Source organism: Ascaphus truei, chromosome 4 (assembly GCF_040206685.1).
Source record: "Ascaphus truei isolate aAscTru1 chromosome 4, aAscTru1.hap1, whole genome shotgun sequence".
NCBI classification, from domain to species: domain Eukaryota; kingdom Metazoa; phylum Chordata; class Amphibia; order Anura; family Ascaphidae; genus Ascaphus; species Ascaphus truei.
Window position 1 is genome coordinate 131173689 of NC_134486.1, and position 14480 is coordinate 131188168.

The following is a 14480-nucleotide window of genomic DNA, read 5'->3' on the forward strand; positions in this document are numbered from 1 at the left end:
GCTCTAAATAAAAGCAGTATGTACTGTAACTTCGAATCCCTAATATGATGTTCCAATTTAAACTTTTGGAGTTCAATTGGTTAACCTTTAAAGAGCCAGATGCCCAAACTCTGTTAAATTAGTGGTTAATGCCATGACATTACCTACAGTATAACTGGAACGAATGTTATGTTCCCCAAGTTAGCATGATATCTTAAAGGATAGGAACAGACAGTGTTGGGGTTAAACTCATACACAGGGCCTAGCCTGCAGTTGCATCCTGGATGCATACTATGTTACCATATCCAGTGGCAGGCCTGAACCGGCAGTTGGAGTGTCAGACCTGGGGAGGGTACTGACTGTGTCACATGAGTATGGTGTGATGCCTGTCAGTACCTGGACCTCCCCTGTTATGGGGCGGAGTTACAAGCCCTTCGCCCGGGTATAAAAGCTGATACTCCACCAAATTGAGGTTGTTGGTTGTTGTGTTAGTGTAACGTACGTGCTTGCCACAAACTGGTACAGGATCGCGGGGCTAAGGTGGGGGTATAAGCACCGACCTTAGGCCACGGAGTCAGGTCCGGAGTGCGGATTCCATAGTCAGAGATAGCCAGGTCAGGATTGGAGAAAGTAGGGTTAACGTTATCCAGGCAGGTGTCAAGGCAGGCGGCACAGGAGCGGTGGTCGAGGAAACAAGCCGAGGTCATCAACAGGAAATCTTGGGTGAAGGTACTTCAGCATAGGAGGCTAGAACCTTGAGAGAAGCCACAGCAGCGGAGATGCTTCAGCGAAGGTGCTGCAGTGCGTCAGGAAAAGGCCAGGAGTAAACTCCACTTAGAGGAAGCAGGAACCAGAGGTGCAGACACGCCACAGGATACGCTGGGGAAACCAGCATAGCCGCTTCAGCGCGGCGAAGGAGAAGTCTGCCAGGAACAAGGAAGCAGCACTGAGGCTATTATGCAAGAAGCCCTAGGCAGCAGGGGACTAGGCACAGGCACAAGGACGCCTAGCAGGCCAAACAGAGAGTCTGTGACAAGCACAGTTACTTGGATTGCAAAGTCTATGTCCAGCAACTTCCTGAGGGCGGGGCAGTCACTAAATAGCACAGGAGGCCAATCAGGCCAGAGCTGCACAGGAGGCAGCAAGAGGCAGGTGATTGCAGAAACAGGGAATAGTTTGTCTGGAACCTTCAAAGCTCCGGATGGATGGGCTCCAACCAAACCCAGGAGCGGATTCCTGACATTACCCCCCCCCCTTCACGCGAGACCTCCGGACGAGCAGAGATAAGATCCCACAGAGGTCTGGGCGACATGGTATTATTTCTGAACCCTCTGGGTATAGTTGTAGATCTGCGCCGAGGGCGTTTGTCAATGAGCACTTTTTTCAAACGGAAAAGCAGTGGCACTGCAATCAATAGGGGGTCAGCACCCCTACGTAGGTGAGGTTTAGAGAACATCAGGTCCGAAGTCTGGGCATCCACATAGAACGCAGTAGGCACGAAGGAAAAAGCAGAGAGATGCATGCCCGTGCACAGAGTGAGAGCACAAGAAGCAGGGACGGGCATCTCAGGCAATGCAAGGAAGTCAATAGGAGCATTGCAGTCTTTGACGATGACAACGTGAAATCCAGAGAGAACACATGAGGTAGTGCAGAAAGTTTCATGAGGGATAATCCTAACTTCGCAGTAGCAGTCATGCAGTCTGTAGCGGGTACCTCAAATACTGTGGAGGAGTCACTGGGAAACAATATTGTCTGAGGAGTGGGAATCCCAGATTCAGAGGTTACATGAGGTAATGTGGGGGGGATAGGGAGGGAAGGGTGATGCTTTACTGTGAGAATCTTAGGATCATCCATGGTTATAACAGGACGTGCAGAACAGTCAGTGAGGAGTATGTTTGTCCCAGAAATGAATGACTGAGATGCAGCAGCGATTACCCTAGGCAAAGCACAGGGGACCGAAAAAGGTACAGCGGTCACTGAAGTGAGTATTTGAGAAGCAGCAGGAACTGGAGTAAGTTCTTTGATTGACTCAGAGGATGTTGTGCTTGTCTCTGAAGTAGATATCAGAGAAATAGCAAGAGACAAACTAGGTATTTTGATTGAGTCAGAAGGCATTGGGCTAGCCTCTGAATTGGGTATCTGTGAAACAGCAAGGGCCAGAGTAGATACGTCAGTTGAATCAGAGGAAGTTGCACTTGTCATCCATCCAGACACTGAAAAAGCCTTATTTTAAGGTCTGGATAGGAGTAATGCCAAGTTTAGCTATGACTTACATAACTTAACATTAAGTCCCCACTTTAATCTTGACAGGCGTTAGTGGATAGGCGATGCCATATAATGCCTCATTTACATATTATTTGTATCTTATCACAAGCATCCATTATAGTTAACGCTAAGCGCTTTCTGGCAGAAAATATGGCTTTCTGTTACATTATTCTCCTTGGAGGATGCAACGTTGCTGCTAACATGATGTTATGGTGTCACGTTAAGAGGCTTAATGGAGCTTTGAGCAACTGGCCCTAAATGCTTTAAACTATGAACCATTACAAATATCAGTGTAGTTGTCACCAAGCTGAGTGATTTGACAGGGTGCTTCAAGGCAAATTACATTATATTGCTGAGGCTCACAATATTATGTACAGTGACAATCTATGCATTCTGTCATTTTAATGATTGTTTTTTTTTAGATTTCAGATCTAGTAACTTAACTTTAAAATAAAACTTCATCCACACAGCACATTTATATTATTGCACACCACGGTGTCTGTAGCACAGGCCATAAATACAGTACTGTATGTTGCTTTAGTAAACCAAAGCACTTCCTCATTCTGGTATCTAAAATTATTTTTTACAGAATCTGCCAGCAGAGGTGGCTTTTATAAGGATATTGCTCAAATGTGTCCTACTGCTGATGTTTGATGTATTTCATACTTTGCATCCACAAATTTGAAGCAGGCATTTTAAATGTTTTCTATCCTCATGTTTTTTACATACACTTTTGGTTTAAAACTGCAACAGTGAAAATCTCAATTTGCCAATTTCCAGGTGTATTTTCTATTGTGGTAAGGTAAATGTCTCTATAAAAACGTTGTAGGAGCTTCAATGCCACAAATCATTCAAAAGCACCAACATTTCTCAGAAAATAATATTTTAACAAACAAACTGCATTAAAGGCATGGATCTTGAAAATACATCAATAGTCTATTTTGAACCTTATTCAATTGCAATAAACAGCAATGGTATTTGTTGTACCCTATCAAGTAAACCTGGATTTCTCAAACTTGTACAGTATCTGACTACATTGTAAACTTGAAACATTATTGCACATCTCTCAACATAAATCTATTACGTTAGTCTATGTAGCCTACACCTTCTATCTAGCATATCAATAAGTTCCCATGTCTAGCATCAGATGGAGGAGGATGATATGAAACATGTTATGCTAATATTTGAACAAACTGCAGAATGGAAGTAATAGCTTTAGGAACAATGGGAAGCAATTGGTATATTGCCTCCATTCTTTGCTGGTAAAGAGCAGAAAGAGTATTATGACTTAACAGCAGAAGAGACCAAGCAGTACTCCACATTAAAGTGTGATATTCTGGACCATACAGGTGTTGCCATGGCAGTGCAAGCTCAGCAATTCTACAGTTTGGAGTTCCAACACAATTGGGGTCCACACACGCAAATGCATGAACTGATACACTTAGCTTACAAATGTCTGCAATAAGTAGTCAATTCAACAGCACTAGTATTAGTAGTACCCCAACTGGTTTTTGCCTTCCTCTGGATCAAAATACTGTAAATACAAATATAGGATAAGTATCTGTCGCCTAAATTTAGCTGTAGGTTGAACTTGATGGACAAATGTCTTTTTTCAACCTCACTACTATGTAACTATGTAACTATTTAACTGGGATATCAGATAAAATTAAGAGTAACAGGGAGATACTGTCCTACCATTCAATGGGGTTTTTTATTAATGAGTTGGATCCCCTAGATCAGGGGTCTGCACCCTTTCAAGGAAGAAGAGCCATTTTATAAAACAATTCTTTGTCCAAAATATTCAGAGAGCTGCAACACATGCATGAATATTACACTCCTACAAACACATACTGAACACACACTGATAGGTATATACTGTATAAGCATTAACATATGACAGACGTACTTTAAATATACTCTGTTTGAAAAGTTAGTTACATTATCAATGCCTGAGAGTGTGTGTGTGTGTGTGTGTGTGTGTGTGTGTGTGTGTGTGTGTGTGTGTGTGTGTGTGTGTGTGTGTGTGTGTGTGTGTGTGTGTGTGTGTGTGTGTGTGTGTGTGTGTGTGTGTGTGTGTGTGTGTGTGTGTAATATTTCTGTATATGTACAGCAAGCATACCAAAGGTTAATAATGTTAATATTGAATAGAAAGCCAAAACATTTAATAATTATAAAAAAATTTAAGTACATTATCTGGCATAAATTGCACATGCAAAGACATAGTATACAGCAATATGCAATTTCATTGACAAATAAAAACTTGGGAATTAAAAATGTGTTAATTTGGTTAAATATGAAAACTATCCATCACATCATTGTATTCACTCCTTATTTAGAATTTTTTTTTTTTTACAAGTTCTATGTTCCATTGTTAGTGAAGGCATTATAATCCTTAATGCAGACCTTGTGTCCTATGCTCAGGCGTATGAAGTGGAACGCAACAGCTGTGCATGTCATTAACAGGAAGTGGAATTTCTCAGCTTAAAGCCAAGAGCATGAAACTTTATGTATGAAATTCCTATGGCCCGTGGGAGCTGGAGCTGTTGATAATCGTGGGAGGGGGGGGAGGGGGAGGTGCGACTCAATGTGTCTGTTTTGTCTACAGCAACTGGGGTTTATGGTTTTACCAGTTTTGTGTATTAAAGAATAGATAGGAATAAAAAAACAGTTAGAACTGTTTGAAAAGTTAATAAAGTTATCCCTGCCAGAGACCGTGTGTGTGTGTGTGCAATATTTATGTTTATGTGCAGCAAGCATACCAAAGGTTAAATTTGAATAGAAAGCCAAAAAATAAAATAATTGTAAAAAAAAATTAATTAGAATAATAATAATAGCATGTTCTTATATAGCGCTGCTAGTTTTACATAGCGCTTTACATAGACATTTTGCAGACACAGGTCCCTACCTTACAATCTATGTTTATTGTGCCTGAACACAGGGAGATAAAGTGACTTTCCCAAGGTCACAAGGAGCCGACACCGGGAATTGAACCAGGTAATTAAATTAACTGGCATAAATTTCACATGCAAAGACACAGTGTACTGCAATATGCAATTTCATTGACAAATAAAAACTTGGGGATTTAAAATTTGTTAATTTGGTTAAATATGAAAACTATCCATCACATTATGTTTTCTCTAAGCCCCACAATGTATTGTCTCCTTATTTAGAGCAAAAAATCTATTTTTTTTAAATTAAATGTCCCATTGCTAGTGAAAGCATTATAATCCTCAATACAGTCATTGTGTCTTATTTGAATGGATATCTGGGGCGCTCCCTTAGGGGTGTACAGGTAATAACAGAATAAAGAACAATAAATGTATAAAAAACAATAAATGATCATAAAAATATAATTAAAACAAAAATAGTACGATACAATAATATCCAGTGATGATCTGCAGCTTGACCCAAAAGAGAATCCTCCTGAGATCCTCGTAGAAATGTTGGGGTAGAGTACAGGGAGCACAGATACACTACATAAAAGATATAACATGAAAAGATGAAAAAAAAACATCAGGTAGAAACAAATATATCAGGCATGCGCATCAGATATCAATGTGAAAATTGTGATCCATGCAGCAAGGTGCAGTGAGGCGGGTGGTGTTGGGGTAGTAGTAGATATATATATATATTGTTTGCTACTCACACGGCCATGTGAGAGCAGGTGCCCTAAGAGGTATCTTTCAATGAGAGTATCGCTCTCTCCTCCCGTGGTCTGGCAGCCCCATGGTGGGATGAATAATGTTCTCCTCGTGTTGGCACCTGATGCTGTGGGATGATATATACGGAGAATAATATTGTAAGAATAGTGTTTATTAGAATAAAAATCCGTGCAACAAAGCACTACATATAAGGCTGGACTCCAACGGCGACAGCAGCAGTTCTGACTGCTGTGGCACAGTGGAATCCCCGCAACTATGTCCGGAATGCGAAACTGGATCCCAGCTGATCTGGGGGGAAAAAAGGTGATAAGGTTGCAAAGTGCGCATGCGTGAACTCACGCTCTAGTGCGCATGCGTCAATGCATTTACGGACTATGGCACACATAGACATACAGTATGCAAGTCATTGGGAATTAAAGTTACTACTGTATAGTACATTATATTTACCTTCATTATAAACCTTGCCAACCGGGGGGAGATGACCCAATGTCAGGTTCTTGCCTGCAGTACTCAGTCACATCCACCAGGACTGCTGCTGCTCTTGCTAACTCTCTCAAAGAACTATTCAGACACCTTTGGACCTGTCCCATGCCTTCAGCCAGACCTATATAAACCTCAATTTCTTGTTCCTCCTTGCCTGTTTAAACTGGTTCCACCAGCACCTGCTAGGTTCCTGTATTTTATGTTGCTGTTGCTTTTGCTGCTGTTTGCTGTTGCCCTGTTCTGTTCCCGAGTCCCAGTCCTGTTCTTGAATCCCAGTCCTGTTCCTGACTCCTTGTTGCCAACCTTGCTTGTGACCCTGACCATGCTATAACAAAACACCAACTAGTGTTCTAGCACTCACTGACTCTAATAAAAGTATCAAATATGGATTATGCCAAAACATTTCAAATGTAATGCAAGCACAAGATAACAATATACCAGGAGAAATGTCACGCAAGCGGGTAATATCGGAATGGACCCTAGTAATAAGTGGTGTGGGGAAAAAAACAGGGAAGGGAGAGATACACACAGTGGGAGAGAGAGTGGGTGGGGTGTGGGGGGAAAAGGGGTGGGGGAGGGTAATTAGGGGAGCAATGTTTCGGGGTGAAAGGACCCAAAGGGCCCAAAAGGACCACAAGGTACTTCCCTAAGCCCTGTATCCCCAACCAGCTGAGCAGACTCCCCAGATAATATTATTATTAATAATAATAATAATAATAATAATAATAATAGTACGATCAATATAACAGTGTTAAAGATCAATAGGTATTGTTCAGAACCGGCAGGAGCATTAGCAGTGTTGAGCAAATAGTAGAAAAATCAAACCGTCATGTCCATAGTTTGTACAGCATAAACGAAATCTCTCTCTCTCACTCCTGCTGTGTGGGGCTGCTCTATGCCACCTGCCTCCGACCTCTGCTTATGCCCCCGACCATGCTATCTGCTGCCTGCCTCTGACCTCTGCTTGTGACCCCAACCACGTTATCTGCTGCTTGCCTCTGACCTCAACTTATGACCAAGATCGCAATATCTGCCACCTGCCTCCAACCTCTGCTTGTGACCCTGAACACAATATCTGCCACCGGCAAAATGAAGATTGATCACATCACGTGAGGAACACGAGAGATGGCAGTGAGATTGTCCAGAAATGTGGTCGACAATAGCCACCTGTACTTGTGTTAATTATTCTGTGCTATTGATATAATATTTGGTTCTTTTCCTACAGATGCAGCGGCCTTTATTTGAACACTTCACTCGTTGTAAACCTCCGGAATACCCATGTCATGGCGCGGGATTTCTTCCAACCATACCGCCCCTTCCCGCCTTAAGACGCGAGTGCAGAAAATGTTTGTGTTAAACAGTGTTAGACACTGAAATTGACACAGTAGCACAGTACTGTACACTTTACAATTCCTTCCTTTCATTACACACAAAGAAACGGAATCCATGAAATTCAAACAAAGCAACAGCGATAAACACGTGTGCCTGGGGCGATTGGCCGCGTTAATGCCGCGTGGAGTACAACAGCGCACACGAAAATTGCTTTGTGATTTGTTCGAATAACGACAGCTGCATCTGTATATTTAAGAGGATGCTTGGATTGAGGTGGCTTCCCTACAGAAGTATGTGGTTGTTTACCATTCTCACACAATACTGGATCCTCAACTGATAGATCCACAACTGTTCCTACAGCATTCATAGTATACAGTAATTTGCTTTGTCATCTTTAATTTGAATGTAAAGATTACGTGAAATATAAACATATTCATAAGACTCTTAATAGACATTGCAATAGCACTGATGCTTTGAACCCTCTCCTCAGGGACCCCCAACAACAGCAGGTTTTAAGACTATCCAATTCCATAGGAACCAAATGAATACAGCGCATTTGCATTGGAATGTACAGTAGAGTTATTGGTTTGAATTTGGTACCCCAACAGTCACATGTGAATGTATGAATGTAACTTGAGAATACAAATATTGCTAGGTGGTTGCCTGAAAAACCAATGCACAGGTAAATCATAATTAGTTGCCATCACCTGTGTAATGGTTTTTCAGGCAACCACCCAGCAATATTTTCATTTTTTAAATTACAAACATTTACCTATTGCATTGGATATCTCTAACACCTGGTGTGACTGGGGGTTCCAGGGGAGAGGCTGGGAAAATAGATAAATTATTAGATTACATGTTTTTTATAACAATTTCTCAACAATTTATACAAATGAATTACCTGTTGTCATCCAACTAGATGACATGCTGAGAGGTCTGACTTGAAGACTGTATAGGAGACATCTGCTGCATGATTTGTACATGTGATGTCCTTACTGTACATCCAGCGGCGGATTTACAATTTTGCCGCCCTTAGGCCCATACCTTTTTTCCGTCCCTAAATTTGTTCTCTCGCCCTCTCCTCAATACACATAATACCACCCTCTCCTCATACACATAATACTGCCCTCTCCTCATACACACAATACTGCCTTCTCCTCATACACATAATACTCTCCTCAATACACATAATATCCCTGTCCCCTAACACACAAAATACCTCTCCACACAACCCCCCATCCCCCCTCAGCACACACAAAATGGAATCTCCCCGCAGCACATACCCAAGAAAATCCCCTCGCAGCACTCACACAAGATAACCCCCCCTGCAGCACCCACAAAATTGAAACCCCCTGCGTTACACACACAACATAGCACCCCACTCAAGCACACAATCTCTCCCTTCCGCCCACTCAAAATAGATTCCCTCCCCCCCCCAAAAAGGAATCTCTTCTCTCCCCTCCCCTCAGACCTCCAAAACGGAATCTCTTCCCCCACCAAAAGCGGAATCTCTCCCCCCCCCCCCCCCCAAAAATGGGGAGGTTACACCGCTGCTGCTGTAGGGTCCATGGGGGCAGCAAATAGAGGACATGGGGACCTGCAAAGGTACAGTAACACAGGGGTGAGCAAACTGGGGGACTTTTTCTGGGACTTTTCTGGGGGGGGGGGGGGTGCGGGCAGTTGCAGAGGCCCAGCACACTTCATCAAGGCATTCAAATTAAATGCCAAGGAATCATATGAGGACTCTGGAACCTCACCTTGCATCAGCGTTTGGAAGCATCTCCATGGCAATGCGGCATCACACGTGCGCTGCCATACAGATGAAGCGGCAGCTATGAAACATTTCACGGTTTGTATGCGTAGGCATACCCCGGTCATGCTGCGTGGTTTCATCGAACTTTCCCACCTTAAGACGCTGTTTACTAATGTTTTTATCAAGTGCAGAAAATGGCATTATAGCGTTGTCTGCAATATCGTTGAGAAACTCAAGTGGGCGATCGCAAGTTGTTGTCTTAAAAATCTAATTGCAATTCAACATGTCTTTTATTGCTGTACAGTTCTTCAAGTGTGTGTTTGTGTAATTGTAATTTCAAGATTAACGTTACAAGTTCGTACTGTATACTGTACATGGGAAATTAGTAATTTCTGAGGCAAATTGGAACCTTGTTGAAAACGTATACAGTACTGTATGCGTCATCACATTTCTGCGCATGCGTGTACTATATGTCTAATTGGAACCTGATTGAAACGCATATGCGTGTCATCACATTTCTGCGCATGCGTGTATGTCTAATTGGAACCTGATTGAAACGCATATCCGTGTCATCACATTTCTGCGCCTGCGTGTCATTTATTTTCCTAATTAAATTACTGTACAGTAAGATACAGTGCATTTCCTCAAGGAGTCATTGGTGTTGATGTAGTGGTGTTGTCTTGTGGTGGTGTAGGTGTTGGTGTACTGTATCTAGATAGTAAAAACCACTTATGTTTTCTAGATTTATATATTATTTTGTACATACTGTACAGTACTGTATTCTGTACAGTTTATCAATGACACATTTTTATATATTGAAATGCCCAAAGAACTTTAGGTATAGTACTACTATAAATGTATAGACAGTAAAAACATGAACACCCAAAAAGTATATTTAAAGAATGAAAAGTTTTATTTGTACAGGATAATAAAGAAAAAAGGAATAATACAAAAATACAACGTCGCTTCTTCTTCAAAATTTACAATCTTGACTTTTTCTTCTTCGTAATGGCTGCTGCTTCTTGGACATCTGGGTCTGGAAAGAAAGAGACAATATTCTACTGTATATTATCAATCGCGCCGTACATTATGGTTAAAAAATGCCTGCATCTTCTATCAAGTTTACAGCATGATCTGCTGTACGCCAAGAGTCACTGATTTATTGTAATTGGTTACTCATACAGGACTTATTCAACCAGTGTGTATTATTGCTGCTACAGTATACTAAGTGTCAGACTTTCAAGTTAGTATTGCCACAACAATGTTACATTCTATTGGGGAAAAAATTGAATGTGTCTCCTTGACTAAAAGAGCTCTAATCAAATTGTATCCAACAAAATGATGCATGCTAACAATAAGCAGGGCCAACCAACAGGGGGAGACAAAGGGTACTGGCTTCCCGGGCCCCATGGGTAAGGGGGGCCTGGCCGCCCGGGCGTCAGTTAATTAAATAAAATAAAAATAAAAAGTTTAAAAAAATGGTCACTAAACCTCTGTCGCTAACCCACTAACCCAGGTCACAAAAGTCACTAAAGTCCCTAAAAGTCACTAACCCACCCACCCAATTAGTCACTAACCCACCCACCCAGGAAGTCACTAACCCAAAGTCACTAAAGTCACTAAACCCACCCACCCAAGTCACTAACCCTCCCAGTCACTTACCCACCCAGTCACTAACCCACCCACCCAGTCAATAACCCACCCAGTCAGTCACTAAAACCCAGTCAGTCACAACCCCACCCACCCAGTCAGTCACTAACCCACCCACCCAGCCAGTCACTAACCCAAGTCAGTCAGTCATTAACCTACCCAAACCCAGTCAGTCACTAACTTACCCACTCAGTCAATCACTAACCCAAGTCACTCACCCACCCACCCAGTCACCCACCCAGTAACTAAACCCCACCCACCCAGTCACCCAAACAGTCACTCACCCACCCAGTTAGTCACTAATCCACCCACCCAGTCACTAAAACCAAGTCAGTCACTAACCCACCCACTCAGTCACCCACCCAGTCACTGTCATCCACCAACCCACTCACCCACCCAGGCAGACAGACAGTCACCTGTCTTTTGTTGAAAATATAAAAATAAACAGGTTGCATTGTAATGTTTTTTTCCTATATCACAATAAGAAAACAGTTAAGTAAAAGTTGCGCGCTCAATTTTTTTTTTGTGGTAGGTGAGCTATGGGTATGGGGGGGGGGGTCCCTGCTCCTTTAATTTGTCCTGGGCACTATGATTTCTGTTGGCAGCCCTGACAATAAGAATTAGGTTTTTGGGGGTTTGGGGGGAAGGGAATTTAGGTGCATGGATTGGATCACTGTGTCTTACCTAACAGTATTGGTGGGAGAGTTTCCTGCACCAGGGGGAGGGGGATTTACTGCATGTTGTCTTCTCCCCACTCCTGACATGCACATGCAAAACAGAAATAGAAAAAAATTATTATACCATGACGCCAGTACAGTCCATATTTATACAGCATCTTCTGTTTTTGGATGGGGGGGGGGTGTTGAAGTAGACTAAGCATGCATGTTATGGGTACAGCACTTTGTTAGGACTAGAGGCTTACATTAGGTTTTTGGGGGTTTAGGGGGAAGGGAATTGGGGTGCATGGATTGGAGTACAGTGTCTTACCTGGCAGTATTGCTGGGAGCATTTCCTGCACCAAGGGGGGGGGGATGTCCTGCACGTTGTCTTTGCCCAGATCCAGACATGCACATGCAAAACAGAAATAGAAAAAAAATGATTCTACCATGATAATATAATAGAAAAAAAACATTAAACAATGAAACAATTTAAAACAATCAATTATCTTTTTACAGTATTTAGATTAAAAACATTAGCGGCACATCATTATTTTTAAATACATTTCTAAGTAGCAGCAGTCATCAAACAAGTCGATGGAGCTACAGGGAAGAGCCCTTGTATGCCTCAAAAGGCCATTGATGCGGTCTCTCATGGTTTTCACAACATGACTTGTAATATTAAAATAGCGCTTCACTTCTTCCATAATTGTGTTCCTTAAATTTAAAGGAAGAGCCTTCTTGTCTTTATTGCCATAATAATTGACATTATGGGTCCACTCGCTGTACATACTGTACACCTCAAAACTGACGTGGTGTTTAAAGATGAACTGTGCATATTTCTGAGGTATACCACCACATCTGATCTTGTATTTCTCCCAGAGGCTCTGAGGAAGTTCTCTCAACATGATGTCTTGGAACTGTACAATCCTGGGTGCTGAAGCGGGTGTGCTTCTGGCAGAAGGCGGGGGTAGATGGTCTGGGAGGATGCTTTCCTCCTGCCATGGCCTTACCGTGGTTGTCACTTCCTCCACCAGAAGGATATACGTGTTCTGTGGTGTGCTTGGTGTTGGAAGTGTGAATGTTAAATCCAGGGATTGAGAAGGTGCACGGGGGAGGGGGGTATGCAGTTCCTCCATGGGAGAATAAGGCACCTCCAAGCAACCCTCCTGCTTCTGTGTCAAACATACAGGGCCAGGAACTCCAAGCAAAGAATAGAGCCCCTCGATGTTCCTTCCAATCTTATCCAGACGAACACCGATGCCACCCATGCACCTACCATATTCACCATGGTTTCCAAAAGAGGATCAATCATGGCCCCCATTTGGTCCCTGTATTGCTCTGTTGAGTTGTCAATGATTTCGACACCACTAACACCACTGAAAATATTCAGCATGCGGGCGATCGAGCTGGATCTGGTGCAAGGAGTGCTGGTGTCACCCGGATGAACATCTGCATGGCTGGGTGCTGGAGCAGGTGGGCTGGGGGTTTCCGGATGAGCATCGGCGTGGATGGGCACTGGAGCAGGTGAGCTGGGGGTTTCCGGATGAGCATCGGTGTGGATGGGTGCTGGAGCAGGTGAGATGGGGGTTTCCCAAACGAGCATCAGTGAATAAAGGGTCAGAGAGGGCGGATGTGGAAATCGGTGGCGGTGGGCGATGGCAGTGAAAAGTCTGGGACGTCCAATTCGGCTTCGGTGGTTGCGGGGGCACCTCTGGGGCCCGTCCAAACATGTTTTGTGAAGTTGACTTTGGCCATTTTCTTCCTCACATAATAAGGACCAGAATTCTTTGCCTTGGGAGCCTTCAGAACATTTTCTTTTTTTCTGCTTTAGCATTGACTTTGGCTTGGAAACAGCTTCCGCCTTGTACTTTCTTGTGATCGGCACAGCAGAAGAAAGCAGGTTCCTGCGTCTGCGGAATCGGGGTTCATCCATGAAATCAGATGGAAAAATGCACAATGCAGTATCTGTACAAGAGCTCGTTCAGATCGAGATCAGCGTGTGGGAGGCTATGCAATTTGTGTCCCTTATTATGCACAGAGTGCCCATTTTAATGTTTTGGCAGGCATGGACATAAGCTTCAGGTGTTAAAAGTTGGCGTACAGTGCTTAACCTGTCGAGTGAGGTCCATCTAATTGTATAAATACACCATTAGTTCTGTTGATTCAATGCACATTGAATATACATAGAATATACATTGAATATACAATCCCCTGTGCTTGATTTCTTCTTAAAGCAGTGATGCCGAGGAAATTTGTTTCAAAGGATCTCAGCATGAGAATACAGAACATGTACAAGAAAGGACACGGAATTTTACAGATCCAACTCTGGTTACGTACTTCGGCCTCATTTTAGCCAAAAGCACTGTAAGCTATCATGCCAATCTAAATTTCAATAATACACCTGTAACATCTAATACAGAACAAGAGCTAAGTGAATCTCATCTTCAATATACTGCACCGACTCACTTTATTCGAGCAAATACCCAGTATGTACCTGGCAGATACCTGGAATGCGCCGCTCCTCACCTCTGACAAGCCCCGTTGCGTTTGCCTTCCCAGCCTGGGTTCATGCCTGGCTGACGGGCGGCTGATCTGTTAAATAATAATGATTAGGATTTAATAGGCTGCAATGCTTCGCGTGTCTACCAGATGGCATAAATTCATGAATTGTAATGCAGTATATATATATATACTGTG

General features: G+C 42.8%; 1 long non-coding RNA gene across 1 annotated transcript; it reads right to left on the reverse strand.

Moving 5' to 3' along the window:
* Positions 1-10435: 10435 nt before the first annotated feature.
* LOC142492000 (uncharacterized) lies at positions 10436-14226 on the reverse strand. Its single transcript, XR_012800649.1, has 3 exons — positions 12112-14226; positions 11809-11881; positions 10436-10510 (listed from the first exon to the last, which is right to left on the reverse strand). It is a non-coding gene; the product is annotated as an uncharacterized LOC142492000 (long non-coding RNA).
* Positions 14227-14480: the final 254 nt, after the last annotated feature.